This window comes from Protopterus annectens, chromosome 5.part1 (genome assembly GCF_019279795.1).
Source record: "Protopterus annectens isolate FY-2018-M chromosome 5.part1, PAN1.0, whole genome shotgun sequence".
In the NCBI taxonomy this organism is placed as follows: domain Eukaryota; kingdom Metazoa; phylum Chordata; order Ceratodontiformes; family Protopteridae; genus Protopterus; species Protopterus annectens.
The window spans coordinates 145,572,394-145,587,261 of NC_056736.1; positions in this window are offsets into that span (position 1 = coordinate 145,572,394).

Genomic DNA, 14,868 nt, shown 5'->3' on the forward strand with positions numbered 1-14,868 from the left:
CCAAATATATAAAGGCACCAGAACCATGACTTCAAAAGCCCAGACACACTCTGCATGATGTTTCTAGATTGTGGGTGTGCCTCATTATGGCATTCTTCTGTGGGTGTGTGTGCATTTCTGATGGGTGTCATCATCCACAGTTCAAGGACATAGCCAGCATCCCCCAGTAAGTGGCCGTGTGAGATGTCCACCATAGCAAACATGATGCGTGCCAGATATGGGAGTTGTGATAACTGCCAAAGCTGCCTGCACACACATTCATGATAATCACCTTGGCATTGCACACAACTTGGCAGATGATGGAGTTGTACCCCTTGCAGTTGACACAGATTCTACCCTCCTCACTGGGCGGTGCCTTTATGTGTACATAATTGCAATCTATGGCACCCAGTACTTCAGGGTAGTGTGCTACACTGTAGAAGTGTTACATATTGCTGGCCCTTGCCTCAGCTGTGAGGGGAAAAGAAATGTGCTCACTGGCATGTGGTAGCATGGCTGGCATTCAGAAACTGGTGGAGTACCCTGGATGTTGATGCCTGTGAGACCCCTTCATCTCCACAGTTGGTCTTTGGAAAGTAACTGTACCTAGTATCCTAAGAGCTCCACTAGGATGGGTTCCCCTCTGTTAGCTCTGGGTCTGATTTGACAGTGGCAGAGCTCAGTGAGTTCTTATAGTATGTCCCTGTCCACCCTGGGGCACTCTACAGTCTCCAGCTCATGTAGCTCCTGGAAGGTTACCCTGGGCCTGAACACTTTTCTCCTTCTCTGTCTAGGCCTATTGTCAGCAGCAGCAGTATTGACTTCAGCATCTAGCACATACAGGTGCAGCAGACCTCCAGCAGCCCCTAGTATTCTCTCACTTAAAATTCCCAAGTCTGTACTCCAATGGTGCAGACTACTGGGGATAAATCAGAATGTAGTGTGTATGCATACTATTTAGAGCTATGTTGTAGGTGCAAAATGTGTGATTGGGTAACAATGATGCTTTCCACCTGCCTATAATATAATTAACATCATTTAATTGGCCTATTTTAGCTTAAACAAGGGTCAAAAGTAATTAAATACATTTTTTGGACACGGTCAGCATGGCGGTGCGCCACTCAAACACATGCATGGAAGGTAAACACAGCTTAGCAGTTAGTGGACACCCCCCCAAAAAAAAAGACACACTCAGCCAGGTGATGCACTGCTCAAACACTCACATCTATGCTGAAATGAGCTTAGAAATCATTAGACACACCCCCGTGATGTCAGCTGAATCCTGGGTAAACAGCAACATGGATCTAACCCTACACAAAGAGAATATGCGGACAAAAATACTCTTGTCTGCTATCCAGTAACTCCACCTTGTTATCATAGGTATCCATGCCCACAGACTGGAAACTCCATGATTCATAGCCCAACCACAATAGCAGCAGCACCAATGCACCATAGTAGGGACTCCACGCACAGTTCTGTAATGCATTTCTGTTACATAATATTAATTTTTTTCAATGTTTTTTTTCTATAAAGCATGTTTGCACACTGCAGCATGCCATGCAAACATGTCCAGATTATTAAAAGAAAATTTAAAGTCATTTCCTTTAATTTTTCCAAAATACACGATAATAGTTTTGCTCATATGTGTATGTGGTATGACATTTCTGTCCATATTTCTCCATTTTTACAACCCCTTTTGTCTGTCTACACTCCTATACACAGAAGTTTTCCACATACACTACAGACACTGCCACTGGGTCTAAACAGATGCCTATTTGCTTGTTGAATCACTCTACCTGCCTCATTTGCCTGAGATTCACTTGCTTATGAGGTGATTTGCATGCCATGGAAGTTTCTGTGTTAAAGCTTGTGTTTGTGCCACTCAGCAGTATTCACTGAATCTAAAAGTGTTCATGCCCACGTAACCAGCATGGCATGATGCCTGTACAGAAAAAAAACTTGTAGGTTTTATTAAATTCTCCCTATATATATATATATATATATATATATAGATAGATATATATATATATATATATATATATATCTACACACACACACACACACACACACACACACACACACACACACACACACGCATACAGAAATAGATGTACAGATACAGGTTGCAGTTTAGCAGTTTACCTGCTTTTTGGCTTGACACAAATGGTTGCAATTTCAAGTGATTGAATGTTGCAGTGACTGAGTGCAGTTGATCATAGTTTTATTGTTCTCAGTGTGGTAGCTGTGATTGCCAGTATGTGAGATGAGTGTGTGAAGGCACGGAGTTAGTATCTGTAAGTCTGATGTGGATGTGTGTGGGATGTAGGATGGCAAGAGTCCCCCATGAAAAATATTGTGTGTTGATGACTGTGTGTGTGTGTGTGTGTGTGTGTGTGTGTGTGTGTGTGTGTGTGTGTGTGTGTGTGTGTGTGTTGACTGACTGGGGATTATGGGTGTTTTTTCTGGTCATCTGTTATATTCTCATATGCTCGTGCATGTGTGTGTGTGTGTGTGTGTGTGTGTGTGTGTGTGTGTGTGTGTGTGTGTGTATATACAGTGGATATAAAAATGGACACACCCCTGTTAAAATGCCAGGTTTTTGTGATATAAAAAAATGAGACCACAATAAATCATTTCAAAACTCTTCCCACTTTTAGTGTGACCTATAACATGTACAATTCAATTGAAAAACAAACAAATCTGTTTGGGGAAAAATATAGAAAAAAAATGTTGCATAAGTGTGCACACCCTTAAACTAGTACTTTGTTGAAGCACCTTTTGATTTAATTACAGTATTCAGTCTTCTTGAGTAGGAGTCTATCTGCGTGGCACATCTTGACTTGGCAATATTTGCCCACTCTTCCTTGCAAAAGCGCTCCAAATCTGTCAGATTACAAGGACATCTCTTGTGCACAGCCCTCTTCGGGTCACCCCACAGATTTTCTATTGGATTTAGTTCTGGCTTCTGTCTGGGCTATTCCAAAACTTTAATTTTCTTCTGGTGAAGCCATTCTTTTGTTGATTTAGATGTATGCTTGGGGTCATTGTCATGTTGAAAGGTGAAATTCCTCTTCATCTTTACCTTTCTAGCAGACACCTGAAGGTTTTGGGCCAAAAGTGACTGGTATTTGGAACTGTTCATAATTCCCTCCACCTTGATTAAAGCCCTAGTTCCAGCTGAAGAAAAGCAACCCCAAAGCATGATACTCCCACCACCATGCTTCACCTTGGGGATAGTGTTCTTTTGATGTTGTGAAGTGTTGTTTTACTGCCAAAAGCACCTTTTGGAATTGTGGCCAAAAAGTTCAGCCTCAGCCTCATCAGACCATAACACATTTTCCCACATGCTTTTGGGAGACCTGATATATTGTTTTGCAAATTTTAGCAGTGCCTGGCTGTTTTTTTTTTTTTTTTTTTTTTTTTTTTGTGTAAGAAAAGGTTTCCGTGTTGCAACCCTACCCCATAGCCAGACATATGGAGAATAAAGGAGATTGTTGTCACATGTAGTACACAACCACTACTTGCCAGAAATTCCTGCAGCTCCTTCAGTGTTGCTGTAGGTCTCTTGGCAGCCTCCCTGACCAGTTTTCATCTTGTCTTTTCATCGATTTTGGAGGGTCGCCCAGTTCTTTGCAATGTTACTGTTGTTCCATATTTTCTCCACTTTTTGTTGACTGTCTTCACTATGCTCTGTGGTATATCCAATGCTGTGGAAATTTTTCTGTACCCTTCTCCTGACTGATACCTTTCAGCAATGAGATCTCTTTGATGCTTTGTAAGCTCTCTGCGAACCATAGCTTTTGCTCTAGCAGGCAACTGAGTAAATGTCAGGAATATCCTGCTAGGACAGCCAAATTTTATTTGGAGTTAATCAGAGTCTCTTTAATTGATAGCAGGTGTGTACCCAACAAGAATGAATATTGTAATTAAATGAAAAGGTGTTTCAACAAAGTATTAGTTTAATGTTGTGCACACTTATGCAACCAGCTTATTGTACGTTTTTTTTTTTATATTTTTTTCGCCTAAAAGATTTGTTTGTTTTTCAATTGAATTGTATAGGTTATAGGTCAAACTAAGGGTGGGAAAAGTTTTGAAATCATTTATTGTTGTCTCAATTTTTTATATCACAAAAACCTGGCATTTTAACAGGGGTGTGTAAACTTTTTATATAGACTATATGTACACACATGCATGCACATATACGTATATATTTACATTTATATAATGCAGTCAATATTAATTAATTAAATCACTAGTTAACTGTGTATCAAATTTGTTAAACAAATTAAAAAACTTGGGCAAGCCACCTAAATGTTGTGTTAATACTCGGATGTGTTTTCCAACATAGCCTTCATAATATCAAGTTGGAATCCATAACTCTGAGGCAACAAAAGAATATATTAAATAGCCAAAGATGGCATGCAGAACTTCAGAATAGTTGGCTATACTTCTTGGTGCATAAATAAGCAGTATTACAACTGTTTATTAATTTATTTTTATATTTATTTATGAATGTATGTCTGTTTGTTTGTTTGTTTACCAGGGTGGGGCACTGATCACAAAAGATGCATTTTAGTCTCAGCCTGGATAAATACATAAATATGAGCTTCCATAGCAAGTTACAATGCAAAGCAAATAGCACAAAAATCAGGTGAATACAAATTGCGTCACAGAAAGAACCAAAAAGCTGAAATAATGTCTGACTACAATAATTATTGGTTATAACATGTAAAATAAATGTTGTTTACATTACAAGCAAGTGCTATGTGATGAGAAACAAAGAAAAAAGACAACAAAGGAAAAAATAATGGGGGAAGGGATGGAATAATCTATAATGTGTGGAAGGTTTCTGTGATCAAGACTGGAGGTAGCAATGATTTGAGTTTTCAAACTTTGTAATCATGTTACAGAGTGGAGCTTACAGTGGGCTTTGGTGTAGGTAAGATTTATTTAAGTTGGGTTACGAAGTTAAGGTCTTTTAAGTAGTTGTGTAGGGATTGCTAAAATCTGGGTGGTAAAAGGCAGAAGCTGTGATTAATACATGGTAGTTTGGTGTTTGTAGAATGTGACCTGATAGTGAGCATGCACTGAGATTATATAAGGGTAAGATGGTGCTCATTTAGGCAAAAAGGGATGCAAAGGTGGCAAGTTCTATAAGCTTAAAAGGGAATGAGAAAAATTGAAGATCTGCTCTGTTTTAATGAAATCCACTTAGCTTTATTGATAGTGTGACATGGGGAGTTAAAGATGAAACAGCAGATCTTATTAAATAGTAATTGCAAGCATTCATATTTTTACTGGAGACTGCAGTCTTCATTAGGTGGGTTCTTTTCCTGTGGAAGAAGGTGAAAGGAAATGGGAAACTGTGCATGCCCAAAAGAGTAAGTGACTGATTTTTTATGCTTTTTTTTTCAGTATAAAGTTGACATTTTAGAGTTCATTCTAGCCATATTCTGAGATATTTGTGTAAGGCTGTCATTTTAAATTGGGTAATCAATTGTGTCACTTATATGTACAGGTGATGAGATTCTGGGAAACTTTTGGTGGGTCCCAAAGATTTTGTTTAGGTTGGCATAGCCATGCAGGGAAACTGTACAAGTAGACACAACTATGCAGTAATATTCACACAAAGAAGTCATACAAAGAAGCAAAATAAAATAAAAAATAGAATATACATATCAACCAGATTAAAAGCAATGGGCCATTATTTTATTGAGAAAATAAATGCAAATATTAAAAGATTAATGGACGTGTGTCCTTCTAGCAAAGTTAGCAATAGGGCTCCATTGGGTTCTTATGTCTGCAATTATTGTAAGCATTGTACACTTTCAGTTAATGCCCCTTCACTTGTTTTTGAAAATATAAAAACAAGTTTTGAAACACTGAGCTGTATCACTGAGCTGTATTAATTGTAAGTATTTGTGCACTGTGTTCAGTGGAATATATGAATGTATACAAGCTATTAAAAAAGAAGAAAATAAAAAAATGCACCTTTTGAACACAATAATATATAGTAAATTTAAAAGTTTATTTTTTTTTCGTTCAGCAAGGTGGCTATTACTAATGAGAGGGAGTCATTTAGAAAATGAATTAGATTTATGTAAGCATGAATTGTAGGTTGCATTTAAGGTCTGTGCCTTTCAAATACTTAATTAAGCATGTTAACTTTAAGGCTTACAGTTGTGTATCACATCATAAGGTCCGTCAGGAACACAAGACATTAACTCAGGTTGATATATCTAAAATCTAAAGCAGAGCTTCTGTTAGCTAGGTTGTGTCTGTTAGCACATCCCTTGGAATGATGATACAAAGTGCCACAGAAACCATGCGGTCATGAAATGTTTGCAGCTGCCTGTGCTGCTATTGTTTTCTACATATGTGGACATCTACTTGACAAATAAAAGTGAAAAGAAAGGGGTGTAAACAAAAGTTAGAGAACAGGAGGAATAAGCAGTGCTCGCCTGAAAAGAACAGCATATATCTATAGTTGTTTCAGTGGTGTCGGTGATGTAAATAGCTTGCAACTAAAGTTATATAATTTTGTATATTTTTCATTTATATAAATGCAAGATTGCCTTTGTCATATGTGTAACTTTAATAAATATGTTTGGGAAAAAAGGAAAGCATATATGACTGTGCAGGATAAGGGGAGGGCACTAAAATTTATGGGAGAATTGAGCCCCTTTTTCATTATACATTGAGGAGTGAAGAGGGGGCGTGTGAAAGGGAAAGATGATAGGAAAGCAGGGTAGGAGACTGTGCAAGGGAAGACAGACACATGTAAAAGACTACAGGGAAGCAGATGTGGACGTGCACATAGTAGGATGAGGAGAAATGAGATGGATGGCGATAACCAGATAGACAGATGGCAATAGAATGAGATGGAGAATGCTTAAGGTATGGTTAGCATGTACAAAGAAGCTAACACAAATGGTTGGTGACAAGGAGCTTTGGTACAAGTCACTTCTGTGTCATCCACTGTTCTAGCCCAGAGGAATCAGATAGATACACATTCTGGAGCAGAGTGAATAGTGGTATGAGTCGCATGCTTTTCTGACAACTTGATGGTAGGGGCTGGCTTGCTGAGTTAATCTGCAGTTTCTCTCTAGGAGGGTCTCCATCTTGGTCACAGATCTGTCCAGTTCTTTCTGCCATGCAACCTTGCCCACTTGATACAGCTGCCTTTGAGCCATCACACACAAAGTAGTAGCATTATTTACCGGTGAAAGGGCCAGCACCTCATCCAGTGAAACACTGCATCATCATCGCCTATATGCACCTCACACACAGCTACAACTTAGAAGAATACATTGGAGATACTCAGTAAGTCTTTTATTAGGGCCTACAGTAAAAATGCCATTGTCATTATATGATTGCAAAGTGGGACTGCAGGAAGCAACTAAATAAGTAGAGCTAGCTGGAAAGGGGTGGGTCTGTATTATGGCAGGTCAATGATCTCCTAACTGTGATCAAACAGAAGCTATGGTCAACCACTTCCATATGCAGACTGCCACAGAATCCACTGATTATAGGCTTTTTTAATATACCTCAGATGTCTGACTGTGATTAAATAAAAAAAAAAAAAATAATAATGCTAATAACACCCACGGTCATATATATCAGTGTGTTTTACTCAAACACACACACAAGCAGGTCTGTCAAGACAGATCAATGACTAATTGAATTGCAATTGGGTCTTGTAGGTTTTATCCACAGACTGTTTGCATACCCACAAATTATGACCAATTTATAGACTATTTACATGCCAGATGTCTCACGATGATCTAGTGAATGAATCAATACATACATAATGACCAAAATAATGAGTGTCAAATAATTACTATCAGACAAATATTGTGCACTCCATTGCATCTCTACCATTCTCACATCATATCCACCCTACCCAGCCTCACAATAAAGTACTTTATTGAATCTGTAAAACTCTATTTGGGATGAAATAAACACATACATTAATCTGTTAATCAAAAAAAAAAGAAAGAAGTAATGGACAAAGAAATGTATTTCAGCTCATTGTTCTCGGACACACATAGTTAACCTAGTACAAGCCCTCTGACACACATGCATACATGCCTACCAATTTCAGCTGCACATGTACACAGATATGCCAGTTTCAGCCACTTTATTTTCTCTGCAGTTCTTAAATGTTGATTATGATAAATGAGTGAATAAAACGTAAGTTGGTTGAATGGATAAATAAGTGAATAATGACAATAGTTAATGCACATCAGCTTTAGGTTGTCAAGCACTGAAGCCCCCTTCACTCACATATATGCACGCACACACACACACACACACACACACACACACACACACACACACACACACACACACACACACACACACACACACACACACACACACACACACACACTGCAGGCTTGTTGTCAGCTGAACTGTTAAAGAGAAGAACTTCCAATAGATATACTTTACATCATCCACCGATCTACCTTTAAATAAAGACTCAAACTTCATCTAATTAACTTCAAAACTTGCCGTTGTGAAGCCCCAACCTAGTGACCCTCCATTATACCTCTCTAACTCCCTTCCCTCTCATCTAAGTACTCCATTATTTTTGGATTCATACTAAAGATAATTAATCAATACTGTTGGTCAAAATTCTTCTTGTATATATGTAAATATATGTGTTTCACTGTAAAAAATTATGTGCATGCATTGCTATTCTATTTTCTAACTTTCTTGTATAACAGACTTCTGTTACATTTTTGATTCTAAAGTGCATGCATTACTATTCTGTTTTTTACCTTTCTGGTATAACATATTTCTATTACATTTTTAATGTTAAAGTTTGAATTTCTAAAATGTGTTTATGTGTTGGAGCTTTTCTCCTTGGGTCTCCACTGAAAGTTGGCCTCAAGCCCGGCTGGACAAACCTGGTTAACAAATGGCAATAAATAAATAAATAAAGACACAGTTAAAACTCTAAAGAGAGCCAGCACAGTACTGTTTAATTTTATATATGTATTTATATATATATATATATATATATATATATATATATATATATATATATATATATATATATATATATATATCTATATATATATATATATATACATGGGTCTACTTCATATGACTGAAATTTCATTTGACCGACTTTCATTTGACCGTGACCATAGTACCGAATTTTCAAAATACTGAAAACTCACTTGACTGAAACTCATAATATTGAGACCTTAGAATGCTAAATTTCAACATACTAAATTGTAAACTATAGACATACACACTTACACTACCAATGACTAACTCTTTCCAGAACTTAAAGACTACTTATGTACCCTCTTAACAGAAACCGGATGAAATAAAACCAAACTAGGTAGGAGGCTACACCCCCCCCACATGCCCCAGTGTTGGGAGCTGTGCCCCTCACCCCCCCAACTATGTATACTAACCTCAGACTTGTGCTATGATGGGGAAAAGGGCATATACCTTTCACTTACCTTACAGTAGTCTACATGGTCCTATTACTATGTTGAAATTTAGCATTATAAGGTTTCAGTATTATGAGTTTCAGTCAAGTGAGTTTTCAATATTTTGAAAATTCGGTATTATGGTTTCGGTCAAATGAAATTCAGTCAAATTAAATTTTAGTCATATGAAGTAGACCATATATATATATATATATATATATATATATATATACACACACACACACAAACATACAAATAATACACACACACACACACACACACGTATATATTTAATAAAGAATTCATTTTTTTTGCACTTGTACTATCTGTATGTTGCACTCAAGTCACATCCTTTTTTTTTTTCACTTTAATTCGGGCTTCCTCAGACACTACTCACCTGATGATGCCTGAGGAACGGCATGTGTCTGCTTGCTGCTTTAACAGTGTAAGCAGCTGTAACTAAAATATCTTTTCTACTCCCTGGAATTTTCATAGGGGACCTTTTATAAAAGAGCATTTTTTTTTTTAGATTATGGCTAATACAACTAATTGCTGGACTTGTTTAAAAATAGCCTACCCATGTAAGCCGATTTCTTTTTCCTTTCCAGAAATCATAACTATGTGTGTACTCAGATACAGAAACAGCCTCAGTCTGATGTGGTGTCCAGCATGAGATGAAAGCTCTTACTGAATTGCTGGAATAAAGTCTTTTATTTTTATTTATGGATGGTACAGTGGTTTGTGTTGTCACCTCACAGCAAGATGTTCTCCAATTTGATTCTCAGCTGGGGTGCCTTCTGTGCAGAATCTGCATGTCGTCCTTGCAATCATGTGGGTTTCCTCAGGGTACTCTGGTTTCCTCCCATGTTACAAAGATATATGTTCTCCGCAGGCCTCCACTGAAAATTGGCTTGTTCCAAGACAGACTTTCCTGGTAAACAAATGATAAATAAATTAAAGGTTGTTTCTGTGGATTATCTTTTCTTCTTACATCTTGCTTTATTTGGATTTCTCTGTGCACTCATCTCAGACACTGAGGCACTGAAACTGGGCTTTGAGCCGGCCGAATACATGCTCTATGACTGTGAGGGTTTGTGTAAGTGTTATATTTTACTGAGCTCAGTCAGACTCTGTGGATTCCATACAGGTATCATAAAACCGAGATGTAGCAGGTATCCATCACCACCTGAAACAAAGTATGAACATGTGTGCAGGGTACACTACCACTGTAGCCATATATAGAAGCATTAGCCACAGTGATTGCTTTTAGGAACTAGATGGCCATGGGGATTTTCATTAGACAGAGAATGTTTATATAGCTGACTCATGCAAACTGTGATGGTGCAATTCAGACTTGCTGGTCATAACCCAATATCTGTTGCAATCTGTATGGTAGGTTGTGGAATATTAGCTGCTCGTGTTCAAAACCCATTGTGCTTGTGGGCCAAATGAGGCCATTATCACAACATTTGCATAATCTATGGCAACCAGTATCTCTAGGATGACAGCAATATTGTAGATGAGATGGATATTGTTAACTCTCTCCTATTGTGCTCTAGAAAAGTGTGTAAGGCTAAGAGCTACTAATGTTAGGCATTATGCTGAGGCACTTGTTGAGTTTTATAGAAGTGGGGGCCTGTAAAATACCCAGTGTGTATCCACAATTTCATATTAGGATGATGGATATCAGAAAAGACACCTATAATGTCCCGATCCAAGCTAAGCAACAGTGATCAGTATCTTGATCAGTGAAGATATCTCTCTGGTAATGCCAATTATATTGGTGCTCTATGGCAGCTGGTACACACCAGCAGAACTAACAATTACAGTATGCTGCTGTGTGATGGCTTCCATGACTCCAGTGACTTTTTATATGTAGTAATACATTTTTTTTGGGGGTGCTTTTCCCTTTTATGGTAAGGTTGATAAATGTGGATAATTAACTCTAATATGACTACGAGTCATGACTATGTTCAATTCACATATGTTTTAATATCATTAGGACTAACCTTTTCATTGTATTATTATGCAGTCATCTGAATATATTTTTGTTGTGCATTTGTGCTGTAAAACAACATGATACTTTGAATGACTACTAACCAGCTAAAGCTGTGAATGGCTAATTCCACTAGCACTGATTCACTGTGTATGATGTTTTTTTTTTTTTTGTTTTTGTTTTGTTTTTCCTCAAGTGATTGTGTGGATGTGGAGTTTACATAGAATTAAGGGGGTGTGGGGGTGCAGGGGGCTTGACCCCCTACAAATCACTATTTTATGTTGTATTTTCTTATGTTGAATATTTTCAATAATTTCTGATTCAGTGAAATGGGTTTCAGTCAAATGAATTTTCAGTTGCTTTTCTGTCAAATGGGTTTCAGTCATGTGGGCGTTCAGTCAAGTGGGCTTTCATAAAATTAGTCTTTAGTCAAAAATTTTCAGACATTTCTTTTTCAGTCAAGTACTGTTCAATCAAATGATAGTAAACCTTTTCTGATTATGGTACATGCACAGTCATCAAACGTTAAATGGTATAGTTTGCCTAAGTTAAGATATACATTTAAAAACACAGTATATAAAAATACTGAATAAAAATAAATGCATATTAGTGTAATATCAAAAGGCACAGAACATGCATAGAAATTTACATATAATCCAAATTACTTATAAGGGGATTATTTCTTATTTATGTGTGTCACTTCTTTGAGCTGTACTGAAATTGATTCCTCTTGAGAAAAAAGTGACACCTGTGCTACCCAGAAAACTGTATACTTGTTGGTCAAGCAGTATGACGCTGTCCTTCACGGAACATCATCTACACATTCACACCTGTCAAAATTCTTTTGTCAACAAGCTGGACAGCAATTGCCTTTAGCTCTGAGTGACACTAAATTTAAATGTCAGGAAAAAAAGGTATTTTAATTAAGCTGAATAGTTAAAACAGCACTTAACTTTGCTTGTTCAGTATAAAAACATTTTCTCTCATTTAAAAGAATGCAGAGACACTGTAAAACAAATGTAAGAAATTAAATAAACATCTGAACTATTAGAAGCATAAATAGATAATTAAAACTATAGCAATAACAAAACACACAAAAAAAGAAGTTATGTACTCACCACAGCATTCCATTTGTTCATCTCACCTTCATTCTTACTGATGGGTTTGGAGCTGACTGGCCTACTGCAAAAGCTCGAGGTCTTCAACCAGCTTGAGACTTACTTCCTATCCCAAGATGCACTTGTGCTTCCCTCAGATCTAGTTTGCTGCCAATAAACTACATGCCCCTCTTGATATACCAATAACAGAGGAAAACTAGATAAAGGTTAATACAACCATGAACTAGGTGAATACTCAGTCCCCAAGAAACTTGGATGGGAGTTGGAGGGGGGATGTAAGAATGAAGGCTAGATGAACAACTCACATGGAATGTTATGGTGAGTACATAACTTCTTTATGTGTAGCTGTTCTATCTCACCTGTCATTCTTACTGATGGGTTAACATTCCAAGCACCATGTTTCTCGGTGGCTCACTGGAGTATATTCTTCAGGAAAGTGGAACCAAAGGAAGCCCTGTCCCTGGAGGCCATATCTACTTTGTAGTGAGTATGAAGGTATGAGGCCTTGACCAAGTAGCTGCTGCACAAATAGTATCTATTGGTAATCTGGCAGTAAAAGCCAATGAGGTGGAGACAGCCCTAGTAGAGGGGCCCTTTATCTTTTGATATAATGGTGTATTTACTGAGCTCTAAGTAAAAGAAATACAGTCTGATAACCATTTTGATAGGGTGATTTTTACCACAGGTGCACCGTTTTTTGAATCTGAGAAGGCAACAAAGAGCTGTTCTGTTTTCCTGAAATCTGTGGTCCTTTCTAAATAATGTTGAAGCTGTCTATGAACATCAAGTTTGTGCAGCATAAACTCCATGTTATTGCCATATTTAGGGAAGAAGACAGGTAACTCTATAGAATGATTGAGATTTGCCTCTGAACATACGTTTGGTAAAAATGAGTGATTTGTCCGAAGAGAAACTCTATCATTATGAAATATCATATATGGAGGTTTAATGGACAAGGCCTGTAACTCCAAAACCCTTTGAGCAGAAGTAATGGCTACTAGAAATATGGTTTTCCATGTCAGATACTTCAAGTCACATGAAAAGGCTGGTTCGAAAGGTGGTAGGATGATTCGAGAGAGAATAACATTTAAATAACATGGGGTAATCGGAGATTTAATGTGTGGTTTGAAATGTAATGTACCTTTGAGAAATGCTTTGGAAAGTCTATGTGACATAATATTATACCATTGAATACCAAGGTGAAAGTTAGATATTGCAGCTAGTTGGACTCGAATGGTTGTGGCAGCTGCCCCCTCATAAAATAGTTCAGTTACAAATTCTAGAACAGAAGATATAGGAGCTAAATAGGGATCAATGTGATTTTGCAATGCCCATATTGAGAATCTTTTCTCTTTGCTAAGATGCAACTTCCTAGTGGACAATTTGTGAGAAGATATCAGTATATGCTGAGCTGCAGCCGAAATATTCTGAAACCCAGCTATATTTGGAATTGGATCAGCCAAGCTGTCAGTTTAAGGAACTGAAGAGATGGATGAAGAGCCTCTGATGAATGAATCAAGAGGTCTGGAATTGGGTCGAAGATCCAAGGTTTTCCAATAGATGAGGCCGTAGGAATGGAAACCAAATCTGACTAGGCCAGTAGGGGGATATGAGAATTGTGGTCCTTCCCAGAACACTGGCTTTCTGTAAAACTTTGGGTATCAGAGGAAAGGAAGGAGATGCATAAAGGAGGCCTAGGGGCAAATCATCTATGAGCGTATCCCTTGGGGCATCCCCCAAGAATTAGGGCAAAGTAGCTTCTGCATTTCATGTTTGTGGGGGTGGTAAAGAGATCACAGCAAGTCTGACCCCATTTGTGGAATATCTTTTCCGCTACTTCTTTCTTCAGAGACCATTTGTGAGACAATAGAATTGCCCTGCTCAGTTTGTCTGCTATCACATTGGACCTCCCCAGGATATGCATTGGTATCAGAAAGCACTGGGTGGAAGTTGCCCACTGCCATACTCTTAGGGAGTCTCAACATAGGGGGTCAGATTTGGTCCCTCCTTGTTTGTTGATGTACCAGACTATGGACATGTTGTTCGTCTGGATTGCAATGGTCTGTAGAGGGAGGGAGTCTTGAAGGGATTGCAATGCTAGAAGTGCCACTCTCATCTCTAGGACACTGATATACAAATTGGTCTTGTGTTGTGTCTATGTGCCTTGGGCTGTCCTTCCCTGATAATAGCCCCCACCCTATAAGGGAAGCACCCGTGGTCACTGTGGCAATTGGGGTTGGCCTACTGTTACTGAATGCAATGTTAGCCACCACTGTAGGTCCTTTTTGCAGGTCTCCATGATTATAGTCTGATGAGACATTGGTAG